Source organism: Oncorhynchus keta, chromosome 6, assembly GCF_023373465.1.
Source record: "Oncorhynchus keta strain PuntledgeMale-10-30-2019 chromosome 6, Oket_V2, whole genome shotgun sequence".
NCBI classification, from domain to species: Eukaryota; Metazoa; Chordata; class Actinopteri; order Salmoniformes; family Salmonidae; genus Oncorhynchus; species Oncorhynchus keta.
Genome location: NC_068426.1, coordinates 43,251,592 through 43,270,973, shown reverse-complemented (window position 1 = coordinate 43,270,973; position 19,382 = coordinate 43,251,592). Strand labels below are relative to the sequence as shown.

At 39.9% G+C, this 19,382-nt stretch overlaps 1 protein-coding gene and 1 long non-coding RNA gene across 4 annotated transcripts in view; one reads left to right on the top strand and one right to left on the bottom strand.

Moving 5' to 3' along the window:
- Positions 1-391: 391 nt before the first annotated feature.
- Positions 392-18,584, bottom strand: LOC118385553 (uncharacterized). 2 transcript variants are annotated; one of them, XR_004826050.2, is made up of 3 exons: positions 18,248-18,584; positions 725-805; positions 392-568 (listed from the first exon to the last, which is right to left on the bottom strand). It is a non-coding gene; the product is annotated as an uncharacterized LOC118385553 (long non-coding RNA). The 2 variants fall into 2 exon arrangements; XR_008139586.1 differs by lacking the exon at positions 18,248-18,584 and adding an exon at positions 1,030-1,834.
- LOC118385552 (LIM domain transcription factor LMO4-B-like) overlaps positions 17,183-19,382 on the top strand; it is a 24,015-nt gene continuing 21,815 nt past the window's right edge. Inside the window, exon 1 of one of the 2 annotated variants that reach the window (XM_035772777.2) lies at positions 17,183-17,314. The gene's annotated coding sequence lies outside the window, so the exon portion shown is untranslated. Of the gene's footprint in view, positions 17,315-17,549; positions 18,004-19,382 lie in introns of those variants that run through there. The other variant, XM_035772775.2, reaches the window with a different exon arrangement.

Sequence of the window (19,382 nt, the reverse complement as noted above, 5' to 3'; positions counted from 1 at the left end):
GTTTGTGGGAAATTAGATATTCAATAGACACAAGTGGCACATATGAAAATCATAACAGGCAGGTCATTAGAAATGTTAGGGTAAATTGGCACTCAACAGAAAAACGGTTGCCGACCCGAGGTAGACAGTGACTGGAAGTTAAGGTGCAGAAAGAACTAGGTCCAATCAACTGTTGTCACTGTAAATGGAACTTATTCATCTGTATTTTGTATTTAAGTTTTGTATTTATCAGTACAACTTTATCTGTATAACTTTCCATGCATCATTGTTCTGTGGTCTACTGTAACAATGTTCAAAGCAAATTTAATTCATTTATACCTCTTGATTAATTCATAATTCTAAAAAATCCATAATGTTAACGGTTGAAACACCACCAACCATATTGAGCAAAAATTATGAGTTTTAATCTGGTACGTTTAGACAAGTAACAACACAAACAATTTAACATTTAACTAACTAATTACTATAGACCAAGAAAGTCTTCAGCTAAAATTGCACGTTGCAATCGGAATACTGGATGTTGTTGACAACGTACACACGGATGTTGTCAGTGCCAAGACAGGTGTACCTGAAAGACAAATACATGCACCAATGCATTAGTAATAATAGCCATTATAATAGCCTAAAGTTTGGGAAAGTTCTCAAAGGAGACACTTTATGAATATGGGCCCAGGACATGAACTGGCACAGGCACTGGTTTTACTCGGTGACAATGTTTACTCACTCTCTTTGGCTATGGATCAGAGTTTTCCCCAACTCTGCAAAGCTCTCTCTGATGGCTGGTTCCCCTTTTGCGACCTCTCCCCTGGTTGAAAGAAAATGATGCAATATTAGAATCTAGATTAGAAAGTATAACGGTAGTTCTGGCCTTGCAAACAGGAAGTCATCATACTGTCCGTAACATTGTAATGTCAAGTTAGAGCAAGGCATAATGTCTTTGAGGTCAGATACATGCTGCTAGCTAGGAGTCCAATTAATGTTCAACATAGCGTGGACTAGTTTCATATCAAATTATGTAGTTATACTGACCATTTGTATGTGATTATGGACCTCCATTAAAGCGACCCACGTTGACACAACAATGAGAATTGGGTTCTTGATCTGTCCCATTTTCTTGACTACCAGTGGAACTAGCTCGTAAATCAAGTGCTTGGCAAACCCATTCGGGAGAAGAACGAAAAACATCTTCTCCCCCAAGAAAAGCCTTAAGTTTAAGTTATGCCCTTCAATTCTGACAGGATACCGCTACTGAATCGGTTAACAGCAACCTCCAGTCATTGTTGTTATGAATTTAGATTTTCGTTGTCATCAACAACCCCCACAGATTATCAGAGGATGCTGATTGGTCTGGCCATATGGTGGACGGAAGGGAGCGTCTCAAACGGTTTGATTATATCCACGTAGCGAAACAGATAGTACACCCGCCGAGATCAGGATGGCTTGTATGAGGCAAGCAAAACACTGTCTCAGATGCCGTTCTATTGGGTTGAGATCTGGTGACTGAGACACACACCCTTTAACCCCTATGCCCCTTTCAGACCCCTCTTTCAAAGTCACCGAGATCTCTTCTTTTAACCATAGCAGCCAAAATAATGGGCAACTGGGCTTTTTAAACATGACCCTAAGCATGATGGGATGTTAATTGCTTAATTAACTCAGGAACCACACCTGTGTGGAAGTACCTGCATGCAATATACCTTGTATCCCTCATTTACTCTGTGTTTCCTGTATTTTGACAGTTACCTGTAAATTTGAGTGATGGGATAGGTGCAGAAGTCCAGAGCCAGTGGGAACGATAAAGCAACATCAAATGCATGGAGTAGCGTGGGAAGTAGACCAACCATATAATGATAGGAAGATGATAAGAGGCTACAGACATGCATGTGCGATGAGTTATTGTTTCTTAAACTTAAACATTTGTGTAATTATTTATATATGCTTTTGAAAGAAGAAATATTTCAAATGTAGTTTGATTCCCCATCGAACTTCTATTTGGATGAATGAAAATGATAATGGACTGTTATTATTTGAAGTGTTAGTTCGATTATGTGATTGAGCTGGCCCAGTATTTGATTGGATTACTGTATTAGGAGGAGCACTTGTGAGATAAATCCACAAGGTGTCGCCCAATACAAATGATTGACTCTTCATAGAGCTAAACCTGAGTTAGTTTATGAACTGGTAATTGGTCTGCACAAATGTTTGGATTAAGCTCTGGAATTAAATAAAATTATTTTTATTGGCACAATAAAACAAAGGTTCAATTGAGGGAAAATAATGTAAACACGAGAATAAGAAAATAAAAAATAAAGGGTACTCACCCGTAACCAAGTGAGTGTAGGCAGTGGTGGAAAATAAAGGGTACTCACCCGTAACCAAGTGAGTGTAGGCAGTGGTGGAAAATAAAGGGTACTCACCCGTAACCAAGTGAGTGTAGGCAGTGGTGGAAAATAAAGGGTACTCACCCGTAACCAAGTGAGTGTAGGCAGTGGTGGAAAATAAAGGGTACTCACCCGTAACCAAGTGAGTGTAGGCAGTGGTGGAAAATAAAGGGTACTCACCCGTAACCAGGTGAGTGTAGGCAGTGGTGGAAAATAAAGGGTACTCACCCGTAACCAAGTGAGTGTAGGCAGTGGTGGAAAATAAAGGGTACTCACCCGTAACCAAGTGAGTGTAGGCAGTGGTGGAAAATAAAGGGTACTCACCCGTAACCAGGTGAGTGTAGGCAGTGGTGGAAAATAAAGGGTACTCACCCGTAACCAAGTGAGTGTAGGCAGTGGTGGAAAATAAAGGGTACTCACCCGTAACCAAGTGAGTGTAGGCAGTGGTGGAAAATAAAGGGTACTCACCCGTAACCAAGTGAGTGTAGGCAGTGGTGGAAAATAAAGGGTACTCACCCGTAACCAAGTGAGTGTAGGCAGTGGTGGAAAATAAAGGATACTCACCCGTAACCAAGTGAGTGTAGGCAGTGGTGGAAAAAGTAACCAATTTTCATACTTAAAATGTAAATACACCAAAATGACTCAAGTAAAAGTCACCCAATAAAATACTAGTTGAATAAAAGTCTAAAAGTATTTGGTTTTAAATATACTTAAGTATATGTAACTGCTAAAATATACTTAAGTATCAAAAGGAATACTATACATGTTTTATTCCTTATATGAAGCAAACCATACAGCAAATCATTTTATTTATTTTATTTAACGATAGCCAGGGGCATGCCCCAACACTCAAACATAATTTACAAACGAAGCATGTGCTTATTGAGTCCACCAGATCAGAGGCTGTAGGGACGACCAGGGTGTTTTTTTTGATAAGTGTGTGAATTAGACACTTTTCCTGTCCTGATAAGCATTCAAAAAGTAACAAGTACTTTTGGGTGTCAGGGAAAATGTATGGAGTAAAATGTACATCATTTTCTTTAGGAATGTAGTGAAGTAAAAGTAAAAATTGCTAAAAATATAAATTGTCAAGTAAAGTACAGATACCCCAAACAAACTACTTAAGTAGTACTTTCAAGTATTTTTACTCAAATGCATTATACCACTGACATGTATTGGTGCTCTTTTGTTCAGAATGTATTTTTTGCAAATAAATACATGATTATTGATTAAAATCACAATCTTTAGTTGCGTATCTCAGTCAACCACATTATGCCAACCAATCTCCCCCCCATAAAAATAGTGAACTTAGTGAACTTATCTTTATGTGACATCAACTAGAAAGTGACATCATACAAGTTTTCTTTTTTGTGGTCCTTCTGTAGCTCAGTTGGTAGAGCATGGCACTTGTAACGCCAGGGTAGTGGGTTCGATTCCCGGGACCACCCATACGTAGAATGTATGCACACATGACTGTAAGTCGCTTTGGATAAAAGCGTCCACTAAATGGCATATATTATTATTATATTATATTTCTGAACTATATGGTGCAAAGACAAGGAAGTTATCTGTATTTCATAGATTTTTATTTTTAGATTGGCTTCGTCAAGCTTAACAACTCAACTCTGTTACATGAAATAAAGACAGTTTTGATAAGTAATAGTTTTCTATCTTTCCTACTGCACAGATATATTGAACTTCTTAATTTCATGCAGCAGTGGCCATTTTCAGCCAAAGAACTCAACCCGGTCTCTCACAACCCCATTACATGGTATGATGATGACAGGGGTGTGAGACTGTGAAATGGTTGAGTTTGTCACTTTGTTTGTGAAGTTAATCATTAATTTAAATATATTGGATATTGGATATATCTTCATTCTTATAACCACATGAATGTGTTGACTGAAATTGTGTCCATGTTAAAGGTCGAGTTTAGGCAAAAAAAGCTAAAATAACAGCTTTAAACTGTATAACTGATCAATGCACCATCATACCAGGTAATTCAATTTTTTTTAAATGGATGAATAAGATACTTAGCTACAGAAGTGTAATTTCTTACTGATCTCTACGCATGACCAGAATGACATGTTGATGAACTACCAAAGGCACACCCCATTTGGGTTTGAAAATTGAGAAAGAGGTGGAGTTGGACTGTTTTTTTTGTGCTCAAAGTCGACCTTTAAGGATTTATACAGTAGTCTCTCAGCCATGTGTATACGCCTATTAGAGTGAAGTCACCGAAGAGAGAATTCTATTCTCGTCAATCAAATGTCTGCTTAGATCTAAATTCAATTGCCCTGAAAATCTTTATATATGTGGATATGCCATCTGATATATGGTGATGTCTGTTGCATGTGCTCAACACGCAGCATCAGCATCAGCATCAGCATCAGCATCAGCATCAGCATCAGTTTCAACAAGAAGGTGCCAACTGTTGCACCCACAGCCAGCCAATGGGGCAGCTGATAGCCTAGTGGTTAATTAAGAGCGTCGGGCCAGTAATCGAAAGGTCGCTGGTTCAAATACCCAAGCGGATTAGGTGAAAAATCTGTCGATGTGCCCTTGAGCAAGGCACTTAACCCCAATTGCTCCTGTCAGTCACTCTGGATAAGAGCTCCTGCTAAACAATGTACATTGGGGAAGTCCAGGGCTGCTTGGGCAGTGGTATAGGCTCAGATACGATGAAGACCTACGTGGAGTGTATAAAGCTTTAGGAAAACCTCTCTTAGATTACATGAGTTGCACCCCTTTTTGCCCTCAAAACAGCCTCAATTCATTGGGGCATGGACTCTACAAGGTGTCAAAAGTGTTCCACAGGGATGCTGGCCCATGTTGACTCCAACATAGCCGCAGGAAGTAGGGGTGCTGAGGGTGCTGTAGCAACCCCTGAAAAATCAGGAATAAAAAAAAAAACATAAGAAAAAAATAAAAGCATTTTTTCTCACAAAAGTAGTTCACTGGGCCTTTACTAGTTCGGTATTAGCGGAACGACATAGCCATCTGTAGCGCGGGCCAAAAAGTATTAGTTTCTCCATGTCCACACACACAAACAAACAAACACAAACACACCCCAAAGCCTCAGCCTGCCATTAGGAAGTGTATCTAGTGGGAACCCAACCTGTTATATTTCAACAGGCAGGCCCAGGTCTCTTCAAGTCTTTCCATACGTCCAGTAGTTGTGAGGAATGTAGCGATGACAGTTCTGTAGTAACAGTGATTCTGGGAGCTTACATACCCCTGAAAAAGTTCAGGGGGTTTTATGATTCTGATGACCTGTTCAATGTTACTGTCTGCTAAGTTTTTGTTTGTTACATTTTTTACTGCAGTTGGGTAATAAGTGGGAAAACCTGCAAAATCGTCAGTGTATCAAATACTTGTTCTCCCCACTGTATATCATACTAAAACAAGAATATATTGACTTAAATCATTGTGAAACAAATACATGTTCTCCTCACTGTATATCATACTAAAACAAGAATATATTGACTTAAATCATTGTGAAACAAATACATGTTCTCCCCACTGTATATCATCATGGTTAAGCTCTGGCCATCGTCTTTCAGCTCTAAAAACTGGATTTCTACTGGTGTTGGCGTATAAACGCACGACACACATCGGAACTGCTATTCATTCCAGCTGAACACCACGTTGTGCTTAAAGTTGTTGAGTGAAACTAGAGTTTACGACACGCAGGTAATTGTCTCTTTCCAGATGTTGAGTGAGCCACACTGTGCATAACACCACTCACAAGAGAGAAAACAGCAACCTCACTGTTGGCCTCCCAATTAATTTTTCTTCATCACTATCTCACTCACTTCTATTGAAGCAGTTCTCTGTAGGCATGTGAAACAACAAACTCAGTTTCTTTTCACCGGTAAATGAATAACATAGATATAATAACATACAAAATGTGACATTATAGCCTATTCATTGCTATAAGTACCTCAAATAAACATCCCATAAGAAAAACGTTGCTTTTGGATAAGACTGTTTGCAAATGACTAAAATGTGAATGTATTAACTGTAACTGTGGCATGCATGTCGGCTAGGGCTAGGCTACTGAAAGGTTTCCGTCCAGTAGGCCTAATGCCTGAGTCAGAGCAGTCATAAAACAAATTGGAATAGGACCTCTCTGGTCTTAAGCTTCTATCATAGTCTAAAACGTGTACACATATGCACATCAGTGTTCTAGAATAATGGACAATTGGCTTTCAAACTTTTCGAATTCTTAGCGTGTCTTCTTCAACTGTCAACCCATTCAAATGAATAGAGGACATCATTTGAGTCAATTGGAGGTGAACCTGTGGATGTATTTCAAGGCCTACCTTCAAACTCAGTGCCTCTTTGCTTGACATCATGGGAAAATCAAAATAGATCAGCCAAGACCTCAGAAAACAAATTGTAGACCTCCACAAGTCTGGATCATCCTTGGGAGCAATTTCCAAATGCCAATTTCCAAAAGCCTGAAGGAACCACGTTCATCTGTACAAACAATAGTATGCAAGTATAAACACCATGGGACCACGCAGCTATCATACCCTCAGGAAGGAGACGCGTTCTGTCTCCTAGAGATGAAAGTACTTTGGTGCGATGAGTGCAAATCAATCCCAGAACAACAGCAAAGGACCTTGTGAAGATGCTGGAAGAAACATGGGGACAAAGATCGTACTGTTTGTAGAAATGTCCTCTCGTCTGATGAAGCAAAAATAGAACTGACCATCGTTATGTTTGGAGGAAAAAGGGGGAGGCTTGCAAGCTGAAGAACACCATCCCAACCATGAAGCACGGGGGTGGTAGCATCATGTTGTGGGGGTGCTTTACTGCAGGAGGGACTGGTGCACTTCACAAAATAGATGGCATCATGAGGGAGGAAAATGTTGTAGATATATTGAAGCAACATCTCAAGGCATCAGTCAGGAAGTTAAAGCTTGGTCGCAAATGGGACTTCCAAATGGACACTGACCCCAAGCATACTTCCAAAGTTGTGGCAAAATGGCTTAAGGACAACAAAGTCAAGGTATTGGAGTGGCCATCACAAAGCCCTGACCTCAATACTATAGAAAATGTGTGGGCAGAACTGAAAAGGTGTGTGCGAGCAAGGAGGCCTACAAACCTGACTCAGTTACACCAGCTCTGTCAGGAGGAATGGGCCAAAATTCACCCAATTTATTGTGGGAAGCTTGTGGAAGGCTACCCATGTTTGACCCAAGTTGAACAATTTAAAGGCAATGCTACCAAATACTAATTGAGTGTATGTAAACTTCTGACCCACTGGGAATGTGATGAAAGAAATAAAAGCTGAAATAAATCATTATCTCTACTATTATTCTGACATTTCACATTGTTAAAATAGTGGTGATCCTAACTGACCTAAGATGGGAAATTTTTACTTGGGTTAAATGTCAGGAATTGTGAAAAACTGAGTTTTAATGCATTTAGCTAAGGTGTATGTAAACTTCCAACTTCAAATGTATATCACTCCAGTGTTTAATTGCTAAATTGTAATTATTTTGCCACTATGGCCTATTTATTGCCTTACCTCCCTAATAATAATAATAATATATGCCATTTAGCAGACGCTTTTATCCAAAGCGACTTACAGTCATGTGTGCATACATTCTACGTATGGGTGGTCCCGGGGATCGAACCCACTACCCTGGCGTTACAAGCGCCATGCTCTACCAACTGAGCTACAGAAGGACCACCTTACTTCATTTGCACATACTGTATATAGACCTTTCTATTGTGTTATTGACTGTACGTTTGTTTATTCCATGTGTAACTCTGTGTTGTTTATGTCACACTGATTTGCTTTATCTTGGCAGTTGTAAATGAGAACTTGTTCTCAACTGGTTAAATAAAGGTGAAATAAAAAAACAATCTTCCGTTAGATATTTGGGGGAGGACTCTCTGTTGTTCCATGTAGCTAATCTGTTCTTCAATGCCTTTGTATGGGCTAATAGCAGTAAGGCCCAAAATAATTGTTCATCAAATAATTATTTTCATATTTTTGGGGATACCTAAAGAGATCTTTCTAATATTCTAAATCAAATAGCTAAATAGTCCATGGTATGTTCTTCTTAAAACAATTCCATATAGCTAGTATGTTCTTCTTAAAACAATTCCACATAGCTTACTAGAACCTCCCCGGCTTAGACAGAGCTTTGACTGTTATGGGTTAAAGAGGAATTTCACCTCTGCCACGGTACATAGTCATTAATATATAACAACATTACGTCTGTCATAAACATCAACATTATCCAAACCACAAGCTACAGTAGACCGAGCGTATATTCATGTCACTGGTAGAATCGGGAAGTTTCGACTTCCTGTATACTCGTCTGCTCATAGTGAACCACAAAGTCCAGCATTCATAGTGAATGCAGATACCGCACCGCCAGGCGGATAGGGCGTGCCCACCATTTTGGTTGATGGCATTGTTTACTTCAAACAACCAACGGACAGTAATCTCAGAACTTCTCTAGGCAAATTTATGGGTTAAACGTTTGTTTTTCACTGACGTGTGTAATGTCTGGCTGTGCTAATTACAAACAAGTGCAAAAATGTGTTATCTTTCCCCAGTTCTACCTACCAGAGACTTACCCTGATGCTGCCAGTCGTTTGTGGCAATCAACAATGATGCTTACGGTGAACAAAGAATATCAGAGGGATTTTATTAGCAGCTAACGTTTCAGTCCTGTATTGAACTCTGAAAGCCATCAGCTAAATCATATAGCTAGCTATCTTTTGGATACACACTGTCAATCAATTTCACCTATGCCATCGTAGTCACTGCTAGACTGGTTGCTACCTTCAGCAGAGTAAGTAAACATGTTTGTTTGTTCTATCTTCGACTAAGGTCAGCTCACGTAAGCTAGCTAACGTTAGCAAATACGAGCAACTCAATCTGGTAGCCATCTATTCCACCTTTGTCTGGAAAACACTAGTAACACTGTTACTAAAAATCGAATCGTCGATATAGCTAACTCACTCTCTGTGTTTTGGTTTAATAATGATGAATATGTATAAATTGTCTATGGTTGGTTAGTTGGTTCTCAGCTGGCTAGCAATCTTCGCTGCCCAGTCTCCCACAACCACACCCCCTGGAGCCAGCAACAAGTGTGGGTTGAATACGCCCGCAACACCCTTCCTTGCTCTGCCACGGGTCTCTCGCCCTTTGAGTATCCCCTGGGGTATCCGCCCCTGCTCTTCCATGAGCAAGAGGTCGGCATTCCTTCTGCCCAGATGTTTGTCCGCCGCTGTCGTGGTACGTGGAAGAAAACCCGGTCAGCCCTTCACGACCACCTCCATGTATTGATGACAAGCGGACCGCCACCGGACCCCGGCTCCCCGGTATCGTCTCATGTAGAAGGTATGGCTGTCCACCCGACACATGCCCCTCCAGGTGGAGTCCCGCAAACTTTCCCCCTGGTTTATCGGCTCTTTCCCCATCGCCAGTGTCATTAGCCCCTATGCTGTTTGTCTTCTGTTGCCCCGTACCCCCCCGTACCCTCCGTGTGTATCCCACTTGTCATGTGTCTAAAATCCAACCGATATCTCACAGCCCATTGTCTCTTTTTGTTACTTTGATACTGTCTGCATCTGGTTCTTCCCTAAAACGTGATAGACCTTTCCTTTTTCCAAAAGCAGCTCATAATGTCCCTCAATGTCCCTAAACAATACACTAGTTTGTCTCTAAACTTTTAGGTCCCAATTGGTGGACATCTTTACACACAAAGTTGTGTTACCCTACCTCTCTTCCACAAAAACTGTAAAATGGTAACACCACACCATGTCTTTCCAGGAGACGTGCAGTACCAGCAAATCTTTTGCAAGAGGTCCAAACTAGAGGTCGACCGATTATGATTTTTCAACACCGATACCGATTATTGGAGGCCCAAAAAAGGCAGATGCCGATTAATCGGCTGATATTTCTTAAAATGTTGTTTGTAATAATGACAATTATTGTAATAATGACAATTGAATGAACACTTATTTTAACTTAATATAATCCAGCAATAAAATTAGCCTCAAATAAATTATGAAACATGTTCAATTTGGTTGGTGCCATGTAAGAAAGTTCCTTGCTCAGAACATGAGAACATATGAAAGCTGGTGGTTCCTTTTAACATGAGTCTTCAATATTCCCATGGAAGACGTTTTAGGTTTTAGTTATTATAGGGAAAAAAATGACTATTTATCTCTATACCATTTGTATTTCATTAACCTTTGACTATTGGATGTTCTTATAGGCACTTTAGTATTGCCAGTGTAACAGTATAGCTTCTGTCCCTCTCCTCGCTCCTCCCTGGGCTCGAACCAGCAACACAACGACAACAGCCACCCTTGAAGCATCGTTACCCATGCAGAGCAAGGGGAACAACCACTCCAAGTCTCAGAGCGAGTGACGTTTGAAACACTAGCGCACACCCCGCTAACTAGCTTTCACATCGGTTACACAAGCCTAATTTCGGGAGTTGATAGGCTTGAAGTCATGAACAGCGCAATGCTTGACGCTGCTGGCAAAATGCACAAAAGTGCTGTTTGAATGAATGCTTACAAGCCTGCTGCTGCCTACCACCGCTCATTCAGACTGCTCTATCAAATCATAGACTTAGTTATAACATAATAATACACAGAAATATGAGCATTAGGTCATAGATATGGTTGAATCCGGAAACTATCATCTCGAAAACAAGACGTTTATTCTGTCAGTGAAATACGGAACTGTTCCGTATTTTAACTAGGGGTGGCATCCATGAGTCTAAATATTCCTGTTACATTGCACAACCTTCAATGTTATGTCATAATTATATAAAATTCTGGCAAATTAGGCAGCCCAAACTGTTGCATATACACTGACTCTGCGTGCAATAAACGCAAGAGAAGTGACACAATTTCACCTGGTTAATATTGCCTGCTAACCTGGATTTCTTTTAGCTAAATATGCAGGTTTATTAATATATACTTCTGTGTATTGATTTTAAGAAAGGCATGTTCATGGTTAGGTACACATTGGAGCAACGATACGCACCGCATCGATTATATGCAACGCAGGACACGCTAGATAAACTAGTAATATCATCAACCATGTGTAGTTAACTAGTGATTATGATTGATTGATTGTTTTTTATAAGATAAGTTTAATGCTAGCTAGCAACTTACCTTGGCTTACTGCATTCGCGTAACAGGCAGTCTCCTCGTGGAGTGCAATGAGAGACAGGTGGTTAGAGCGTTGGACTAGTGAACTGTAAGGTTGCAAGATTGAATCCCCCAAGCTGACAAGGTGAAAAGCTGTCGTTCTGCCCCTGAACGAGGCAGTTAACCCACCGTTCCCAGGCCGTCATTGAAAATAAGAATATGTTCTGAACTGACTTGCCTGGTTAAATAAAGGTTAATTGATGGTGTAAAAAAAAAAAACAGACAAATCAATGTGCAAAAAAACAGATTTCCGATTGTATTGAAAACTTGATATCAGCCCTAATTAATCGGCCATTCTGATTAATCGGTCGACCTCTAATCTAGATACAATAGCATTGCTAACTAGCTAGCTAGATAGCTATCTTGTAGCTGCCGTTCATGCATACAGATTTCCTAGGCCGTCATTGAAAATAAGAATAAGATAATAATAAGAATTGCCTAATTAGCCTGTTGAGGCGATGGGTTCCACCCAGGTATCCCCACCCCCCCGTTCAGCTGAAAAGGTGGCGCAGGGAATGCAAAAATATTCTTTCGAAATATTTAACCTCCACACATTAACAAGGCCAATACCTCAAATGAAAGATAAACACCTTGTTCATCTACCCAGCGTGTAAGATTTTTAAAATGTTTTATGGCAAAAACACAACGTATATTTATGTTAGACCACCACCAAACCAAAGAAAAAACGTAGCCATTTTTTCCAGCAAAAGATAAAATCACAAAAGCAGGATTAAAAAAAATCAATCACTAACTTCTTGAAAATCTTCATCAGATGACAGTCATATGACATGTTACACAGTACATTTATGTTTTGTTCGATAATATGCATTTTATATCCATAAATCTCGGTTTACATTGACGCCATGTTCAGAAAATCCTCCAAAATATCCGGAGGAATTATATAAAGCTACGCCAGATAACAGAAATACACATCATAAACTTTGACTAAAGATACATGTTCTACATATAATTAAAGATACACTGGTTCTTAATGCAACCGCTGTGTCACATTTTTTTTACGGAAAAAGCCTAACATTGCAATAATCTGAGACGGCGCTCAGACGTAACAATATTTCTCCGCCATGTTGGAGTCAACAGAAATACAAAATTACAACATAAATATTCCCTTACCTTTGATGATCTTTCATCAGAATGTAGTGCAAGGAGTCGTAGTTCAACAATAAATCGTTTTGTTCCATAATGTTCAATTCTAGTGTCCAAGTAGCAGCATTTGCTATCACTTTCAGCTCACATGCCCAAAAAATGACTTCTGGTCCAGGATAACTTTGCATGAAAACTTCCAAAACTTCCAAAAGACATATTACAGGTCGAAGAAACTGGTCAAACTAAGTGCAGAATCAATCTTCAGGATGTTATAATCATATATATATCCAATAACATTCCAACCGGATCATTCGTTTTCATCTGGGGCTGATTGGAACAGCCGTAGCACTCAAAGAGAAATGCGCCACAACAAAATGGCATTCTCTTGCGACACCGACTATTTTCCGACTAGGTCAAAGTTCACAGCAAATGCTCCATTACACTTTCTACTGAATGATGACATCTAGTGGAAGACGTAGGAAGTGTTTCCAGATCCATAACTTGTTGGGAAGGTGATGACGTCAAAGTTGCCCCAACTTTCAGGATTTCAAAACTTGTTTGGAAGATTGCCTGCCCTGTGAGTTCTGTTATACGCACAGACATAATTCAAACGGTTTTAGAAACTTCAGAGTGTTTTCTATAATATGCATATATTAGAAATTTAGGACAGATTTTGATGCAGTTCACTATGGGCACACGCAATTCATCCAAAGTGAAAATACTGCCCCCTATCTGTAAGTGTTTTTTAAATAAAGATTAAATAATAAAAAATAAACGATTTCCGATTGTTATGAAAACTTGAAATCGGCCCTAATTAATCGGCCATTCTGATTAATCGGTCAACTTCTAGTCCAAACGGTTGATGGTTAAGGTCTACACCACTTCAGGCAATCTCATCCAGCTGGCAAATTTGTCTGCCTTTATGGATTGACAGAAAATATTTCTATAAGCGGTATAGGACTCTGTAGCATCAAACAGTCATGCAGATATATCCAAAGAATGTTTAAAAGATAAAATACAAGGGAGTGAGCACGATACAATATTTAAGGCTATCTCAAAAAGAGAACTGGCTATTCAACAAAAATGTTAAATGGTAAAGGTAACATACAATAAAAACACAGTATGAACAGTGTAGTAAAGTGCAGAGCACTATAGCTACAGAATGTTACACCAGATAATTTGATTTAACCAAAGTGTTTTGATATCCATTACTGGGAGGTACAGGATAGGTACTGGTTGGTGCAGCACAGCAAATTTTTTGACCAACCTTGGCAATGCTGTCTTTGTCCTCAAAATATCTGTGTCCAGTTGCATGGGGTCCGTTTAAATTTAGAAAACCCTCCGTTATCAGTATAAAAAATGTTTTACTCCATGAAGTAATCCAACAGTGTACGCAACCATCTTATCTATTTCACTAAGTTCAGGGAACACTTGTCACTGTGGGAGGAGTGTTATCATGTTAAACTGCCATTCAGCTGCTCTTCAATAATCTTCAACTTGAAATCCATCATAATATCCAATCCAGCGAGAGGGATACAGTTTACGGGATACAGTTCTGCTACAATGACACACACAGGCAAAGGAATTCTGTTTCTCAACAAGAATCCACTCCAGGAAGAAGTCCAGGTGCCACATGGTATTGTCTGTCAGACAGAAAAACATAATAAATCATCCTGCATTGCACAGTTTGAACAAGAGCTGAACTTTCCCAGCAGAACAACATTAGGGTAGACTAGTTGAACATGCATACATAGGCATCGAGATTATATTTAAAACAATATCTATCCTAATAGAAAGAAATATGTCATAACCTTCAACCTTTGCACAGATGTACATAGATAGGTAAGCAGACAGTATCTAGCTACTGTACAGCCATGTCTAACAGGCATGCTTAGTCAAATATTTTTTTATAATAAAACCAGCTAATCAGTTTTAGAGATTTACAACAGTTAAAGTGTTAAATTATTGTTTCTCCTCACTGTTAGCTAGTAAATTTAACTAGCTACCTTGCTGGATAGCCAATCATTGTTATTTACATTTGTTTGGAATAGCTCATTTGTATAGTAACCATATACATGACTAAAAAGTGAAAAGGTTTACAATTGAGATACAATAGATCTCCGATTGTAAAATCTCTTCTATTTTTGTCATAGACATGGCTACCAGTAACTAGCAACCTACCTAGCTGTCTTAGTTAGCAAACATAAAATGTATTTGATTTCCCACCCACTGTAACACATTAGTATGTTAGCCAACAATACACAATATGTGACCCCTAACAGCTGGATTCGGTACTATGAAGAACATTTTGAAATGCTGTTTCTTACATTGGACAAAAGTCGAGACTCAGAGCTAGAACATGGTCTATCATACACTGCAGTTGAGGAACAATGGGCAAGTAATTCTGCTTTTTAAGTTGATAAACTTGTAACCACACTTTTGAGAAACTGGCCCTTGAATGTTTTGGTACACCTACTGGAGAACTCTTCTTTGTCTACAACTATTCAGCATCATCCACACCCTCATAAACATTAGCCCCACCCATCACTTTAAGGATTCACATGCCATGTGCTAAATAACCAAAGATTTCAAGACTAAATGTGGTAAAAGTAGTAGCCTACAATAAGGAAAAAACTCCAGGTTAAAATACACTTAATCTCGTCCTTGGACTATATCCTAATCCTAATTTTGGTACAGGTCATGTTGATCTTCACGTTACCATTTCTGGTAAACACACTATATCAAATCTATGTTTATTTGTCACAGGCACAGGACACAGAAGGTGTAAACGGTACAGTGAAATGGTTACTTGCATAGTAGCAAAAGTTTTCCCAGATACACTTGTATAAATTGACTGGTCATGTGAAAGAAATTCTATAACCACCCCCCAGCCACATGTAGCTAAGTGGATGGGTCACTATTGTCTAGACATGTACACATCTTCATGAAATACAATAGATGGCCGTAATCACCCCAAGCCACACCTGGTTAACTTGATGGGTAATGTAATCATCTGGTGAAGTGGAGTATTTTGCTGAGACAGCTAGCTAGCTATCTAAACAATGAACCGGGATAATCCCAACTCATACTAATACCAATACAAACATTGATATAGCTGTAGTATGAAGCTGCAGGTAGCTAAAGCTAACAAAACTAGGTGCAATGTTATCTAGGTAACATTAGGCTATAACTAGCAATGCAAATGGATTCTGATTCGATTAATATTTATACATAGATCATTCACGTAAAGTTAGTCAGCAAGCCAGCAAGCTGACGCTCGCTAGCTAGCTAACAGTATGCATTAACTTGCAATGAAAATGACTTTTGACTAAATTAGAAACATATCATATCTGAAACTGTGGGCTAGACTCTTATCTGTGTACATGGATGAATGCTTCACGACAGACTGGAACCATTTACCTTAGTTTTGTTTGTAGCTACAGTACATCTTGTTTGGCCAGCATTGTGTCAAGTCTTTCCGGTTCACACTGACCTTGGCACGTGCAGAATGTATCCCATCACAACTTTGTCCAACTGATCTGGCGATAGCGCCTGCTGAATTCCATCCATCCCCTTACAAAAATGTACCATGGCAGTAAAGTGAAGGGAAAAAAATGCCATGGTCCTATCATAGGGTGTATCATTTGGCATGCGAATCCCAGACCTCCTGGGCAATTATGTGTGAAACATCTCACTGACCTAGAAATGCCATGGACATGATGAAAACAAGACCAGATTAGACCTAGGGCTAAATTCCCATTTAAGGATTAATGAATTGCTTTTTCAACATTGCTCAGTGGTGCTGATTATGGACTATTTAAAAAAGCCACAAATAGGCCAAAGTTCCTTAAACAGACATCTAAGTCTTTGATTACACTGACAGCATCATTGCGCAAAATACTATGCAGCAACATCTGGATATGTATGCAACAACTGTTCAACATTCACCTTCTGCTAACATTTCTGTCGAGACATTTACCCACTCATTTGATAAATCCAATTTATTCACCACAGCGAATGCATAGCAACTGCCTATGCAAAGCAATGCTGCGAGGCAAATGCAGAGTTTAATTGGAACTGAATGTAATTCTGGTGTACCAAAATACTATGACACTGTCTGTGCGTTCGAGGCATTCTGTCAAACCCCACAAACCCCCTTGATGTTCAATGGCTGCTGGGGCTGAACCTCAAACGTGTCATAGGAGGAGTTCCCTGTTGGCTTTGAACTAACATGCTGATCGGACACGTCCTGTGCGCAAGCGTCGCAAAATAAATTTAGAAATCCATGTCATTCAATTATTGCACCTACACTGCTCCGGCGCAAACCAGTCTGCATTGCCAAGGGCTAAAATAGAACTCATTCCTATTTCTGAAACTGATCTCGCTGCAAGTCCTGCCTCTCCCATCTCCTCATTGGTTTAGAGAAGCAGGTACCCTTGGTTATACCCACGTGGGTGATTGAAAGACGAACTGTTGCAGGTTGTCGTGGTAATACTATGAAAGATGCCAATCACCATATAAATTCAAAGATGATAAAGCCTGGAAGGAGGAGAGATGACTAGAAACGATTCGGTTGCCTGTTTTATGCGTGGATAAATTGTCGGAGTAGAGGTCCTTGTGTATTTCAGGTAAAATAACAACTCAATGTTTATATCGCAGGACAAATTAGCTAGCAACAGCAAGCTAGCTAAATAGGACAAATTAGCTAGCAACAGCAAGCGAGCTAAATAGGACAAATTAGCTAGCAAGTGCAAGCTAACTAGATAAATTGCCATAAATGTTTAATGCTTTTCGACCTGTCCCCAAATGAATGTCATTGGTTCAGAGTTTGTTTTAATATTTTAACCTGCGTCTCGTGATCGCGTTTGGTGTAGGGGGACAAAATAAATGTTTGCACGATAGCGCACGCGCGCAGCCGGTTTGGGTTCCGTGTAGGGAGTAGCTCCGCCTTCATATCACAAAGCGGTGTATAGCCATGAACAAGAATCACATTCTGTTAACAGAGCTCGACTGTCTGACATGACATTTACTTCATTCACCATATGTAGCCTAATGGTTCACATGCCTATTTGAAATCCATGAAGTCGGCCGACACACTAAGGAAACAGATTTTAGCCTACTTCCGGACTAGTCCGCATGATCTCCAAACGGAATACTAAGCAACTGTTTGAAGTTGTTACATCTTGAGAACAGCAACAGTCGATCATTGCAGCAGTCCACGAATTGGTTGAATTCGCTTACGCCTCGTGTTGTGACACGCGCCACCACCGTGATCATTTCTTCGCCTTGACTTCACATAAACTACCACGACGGAAAGGTGAGCATCGGATGCCATTTATCCACTTTTGTAAATATTTTTTCCATAGTCCAATATCGTTCAAAGTTGCAGCTTGTGGTTCGGACGACTGTTAGACTTATACATAGTAATGCATTTAAGGCTATAATTAGAACATGTTGGTCCCGTTTTCTAGCCTGTCTGACATGTTCGGACAGATTCTTGAGCGTAAGTTATTCGTCCGTGATTCTACATTTCCCTCTTTCCGGTGGAGAACATGACTCACTTTTACCACTCATCGTATCATCGTAGCACACATCTCTTAACGGTTCTTCCATGCTGTTCTTGGGTGGGTGGGTGTGTGCCTTGATTTGACTGCATCACAGCTGCAAGGGAGCACTTATACAATGGGGAGTTGTGCTCCGTAATGGTAATTAAAAAGGAGACCATTTTTAATGAAGCTGGGATGGGTGTAGTAATGGCCCTTGAGCGCATTATTAAACGAGTAGGATATATTGCTAATCTGCCTTGGTGGGAAGCGCGCCTGACCACTGCTCACTGTAGGCCTGCTATTGGTACTATTTATAGTGGCTGTTAATGTTACAGTCATGCTTTTAATTACAAACGACTTCCCCCTTGCTTGTGTGAACTGATTATTTGTTCATTTAAACTGGGGGGTTGGGTTTTGACAGGTTTTCATTAGTGTAGGTTTACCTAAGGCAGAGGGAGCAATACCCCTCTACAGAGTGACTGGTCAAATGTGACATTTGAACTGAGCCACTGATATATGGGACTTGTTGATGCACATTAATTGAATTTAAACAAGATAAGGCAAACATGCCTTAGCCTACAAAATGCCTGGTGGTCTTATAAAACAGTTAGTACTCACCATATGTTGAGAAAATAAGGTTATATAGGCCTATACTACCTAGGTAGGTCCTTCTCCAAAGAAGCTTTGCAATATAAGAAGATGAAATTATTGGGAAACAAGCGTCAAATTGAACATGGATATAACATGACAGCTCCCCACTTCTACGGAAACCTGTCAATGTATACTGAACAAATATATAAATGCAACATGCAACGATTTAGCTGAGTTACAGTTCATAAGGAAATCGGTCAATTTTAAATAAATAAATTGGGCCCTAATCTATGGATTTCACATGACTGTGCAGGGGCGCAGACATGCCCCAGCCAATCAGAATGGCTTTATTACAGACAGAAATACTCCTCGGTTTCGTCAGCTGTCCGGGTGGCTTGTCTCAGACAATCCCGCAGGTGAAGAAGCTGGCTGTGGAGGTCCTGGGCTGGTGTGGTCACATGCGGGATGTACTGGATGCACTGCCAATTTCTCTAAAATTATGTTGGAGGCATTTTATGGTAGAGAAATTAACATTGAATTATCTGGCAACCGCTCTGGT